Source organism: Tachysurus fulvidraco, chromosome 2 (genome assembly GCF_022655615.1).
Source record: "Tachysurus fulvidraco isolate hzauxx_2018 chromosome 2, HZAU_PFXX_2.0, whole genome shotgun sequence".
NCBI lineage: Eukaryota > Metazoa > Chordata > Actinopteri > Siluriformes > Bagridae > Tachysurus > Tachysurus fulvidraco.
In genome coordinates, this window is record NC_062519.1 from 17,308,921 (window position 1) to 17,312,491 (window position 3,571).

General features: G+C 48.6%; 1 protein-coding gene across 13 annotated transcripts in view; it reads left to right on the forward strand.

Moving 5' to 3' along the window:
• Nucleotides 1-3,571, forward strand: part of itpr1b (inositol 1,4,5-trisphosphate receptor, type 1b) — an 80,098-nt gene that overhangs the window by 36,694 nt on the left and 39,833 nt on the right. The window lies entirely within an intron of this gene.

Sequence of the window (3,571 nt, forward strand, 5' to 3'; positions counted from 1 at the left end):
ACTGGCCTGTGAAGAGATGGCTGTAAAGTGTGTTGGGCTGACGTCCAGATAGAGGATCATTTTACTACGTCGCAGAGCTGGGTTTGCTTTAAATGTGACATTCACAAAGCCTCGTGATCAACACGATACTGATTATTATACACAGATCAAACCGACAGCTAAATATTTACTCGGTTATTTATTAGAGCAAAAAAAAATCTTTTTTTCTTTACCCACAGAATATAAAACCCAAAGCTCTGTGCGTGCGGCACGTCGACGCGGCCCTAGAGGATCCTAAGAAAAGTATAAATAGAAGAGAATTTTATTACAGGGCAGCTGGGAAGTGTGTGTGTGTGTATGTGCGTGTGTGTGTGTGTATGTGCGTGTGTGTGTGTGTATGTGTGTATATGTGCGTGTGTGTGTATATGTGCGTGTGTGTGTGTGTGTGTGTGTGTACTGTATGTGCGTGTGTGTAAGTGTGTGTGTGTGCGTGTGTGTGTGTTTGTGTATGTTTGTGTGTGTGTGCACTGTATGTGCGTGTGTGTGTGTGCGTGTGTGTGTACTGTATGTGCGTGTGTGTGTGTGTGTTTGTGTGTATATGTGCGTGTGTGTGTTTGTGTGTGTATATGTGTGTGTGTGTGTGTTTGTGTGTGTATATGTGCATGTGTATGTTTGTATGCGTGTGTGTGTGTGTGTGTGTGTGTGGTCACACAACAGCGTGTATGTGACACTGATAAACATTTAAACAGGGCCACAAGCAGGAAATCAAAAGCAATGAATTTTAGCAGCAAATCGAATAGCCTGAAATATCAGCACCTTCCACCCAAGCGTCCCCCCCCCCCCCCCCAGTGCATGAGCACGTCTGTGTTATGTAATGGTGAGCTTCGTGTCACTATACAGAGAGGAGGACGTTAGCCCCAGGGTGAAAGAGTTCGCCTCTTCCTCATCAGCAGCAGAGCTGAGTTTTACAGAGGTTTCAGGTCACTGGCCGCACCTGTTCCTGCTGTCCTCACACACTCTCTCTCTCACACACACACACACACACACACACACGCACACACGCACACATTCCATTAAACATTAGCTCCTGACCTACATAACTTCTCCAGAAACAGACAACAGGCATCAGCTTGCATGCACGTGTGTCTAATGGTCAGATACACACACACACACACACACACACACACACACACACACACACACACACACACACAGAGTAATCCTCTCCTGTGGACTTTGATATAATCATTTGTACTGAAAGATATACTCAAGTGTGTGTGGCTATTAACCGTTCTATTCGTCCTTCCCACTTTCTTTTACTTCTTAATGAAAAGGAACAGGTGTGAGGGCTACGATTCAACTGGCAAGAGATATGTGTGTGTGTGTGTGTGTGTGTGTGTGTATTGGGCAGGGGGTTGGGAAACAAAGTAATGGAGAGAAATGGTTCCATCCAACTGCGGCTTATTTACACCCACAATCTCTCTCTTCCCCTCGCTCTCCCTCTCTCTCTCTCTCTCTCCCCCTTTCTCTCTTTCTCTCTCTCCCTCTCCCCCTCTTCTCTCTCTCTCTCTCTCTCTCTCTCTCTCTCCCTCTCTCTCTTACTCGCAACCTCTCATTCTCTCTCTCTCTCCCTTTCTCTCTCTCTTTCTCTTTCCCCCTCTCTCTCTTGCTCTCTACCTCTCCCTCTCTCTCTCTCCCTTTCCCTCTCTCTCTCCCTTTCCCTCTCTCTCTCTACCTCTCTCTCCCTTTCCCTCTCTCTCTACCTCTCTCTCTCTTCCCCTCTCTCTCTCACTCATTTTTCCTTAACGCTCGTCATAAGTGTTAACGTCTGGTCGAGCCTAGCGCTGTGCGTCAGGACCGGAATCCTTTCTGCCTGACATTTCTGCCTGACCTCACTAATGCAAGTGTGCTTCCCACAGCCACGGTCCGAGAGAGGAGACCGATACGATGGCAGCAAATGTGGACTAAATCTGGAAGGGGAATGTAACAAACCCATGGTGGTGTTGGTCAGGTATCTCAGGCAGCTACATATCACTGTAATAACTGCACACGTCTGTGGCAGAGGTGGAGTTTGTTGAACACACGAAGCCTGATCTTATTATTATTACTTCTGTTTTTAAGTGTCTGATGATAGTTTTATATCTCTTGTATTCTGTGCATATTTATATACGAGCGACTTTGTGCTGTTTTTATTAAAGTTTACAATAAGAGAAAGATACACAAGCACAGATACTCCAACACCCACAGATCTCCATCAGCTCTTTTCTTAGAGCTTCTCCACAGCATTCAACATCATCGTAAACTAAGCCGATCTCATCTGCAGGCTAATAAACACTACATAGGGACACGTGCTCTTCGTATCGTGTAGCATATCAGAGACCCACGAGAAAACACAATGCATCACAGCGTACTGCAAATCAGCAAACATGAGGTGTGTGTGTGTGTGTGTGGTTAGATGAAGTGTGAGAATGTTTGTGTTCGCTGTATGAGGGGGAGTTCGTCTGTGTCTGAATATCAGCATGCTGCGTTGAAGTGACAGTTTTTTATTCAGACTGCAGTTACGGTGCCAAAGACCCACCGTACATCCGCCCACTCTCTCAGCTTCCTGTTACGGCTCCTTCCGGTGGTTACGGGAACGAGACACTATTGCAGAGCCGAGAGAGCCGAGCACCCATAAGTGGATCTTACGTAATTTCGCCTTGTTTATACTGTGGGAGGGAGGGGGGGAGAGGGAACAGGAGAGAGAGAGAGGAGAGAGAGAGAGAGAACAAAAGAGAGAGAGAGAGGAAAAGGCCAGGGAGAGAGAACAAGAGTGAGAGCGAGAGAGGGGGGGTATGCCAGGGAGAGAGAGAGAGAGAGACTGGGAGAGATAGAGAGGGGAAAAGACCAGAGAGAGAGATGGGGAGAGAGAGAGAGAGAGAGAGAGAGAGAGAGAGAGGAAAAGGTGAAAGAGAGAGGGAGAGAGAGATGGGGGGGGGTGAGAGGAAAAGGTGAAAGAGAGAGAGAGAGAGGGAGGAAAAGGCCAGGGAGAGAGAACAAGAGAGGGAGAGCGAGAAGGGGGGGCAGGGAGAGAGAGAGAGAGAGAGACTGGGAGAGATAGAGAGGTGAAAAGGCCAGAGAGAGAGAACGACAGAGAGAGGGGGGAAAAGGCCAGAGAGAGAGAGTGAGAGAGAGACTGGGAGGGACAGAGAGACTGGGAGAGAGAGAGAGAGAGAAAGAGAGAGACTGGGAGAGAGAGAAAGAGAGAGCTGGAGAGAGACGGGCGAGAGAAGAGAAGCAGAGAGGGAGAGAGTGGGAGAGAGAGGAGAGGGGAGAGACGGGAAGAGAGATAGTGGGAGAGAGAGGGAGAGAGAGAGAGAAAGAGCAGGAGACGGGTAGAAGAGAGAGAGGAGAGAGAGAAAGAGAGAGAATGGGACGGAGAGGGCTGGAGACGCTTTCGATCGCACCGAGAAGCCCAGAGCCCGCAGATTTGGAGGCAGGGCCGGCTGAGAGGAGAGTCTCCACCTTTACATTCTCTTCTTCATGGTTCTCCGAACTTTTTGCGTAATCCGTCTTCTCGTATTCCGCCCCCGCCGGTTTCTCCTCTCCCCCC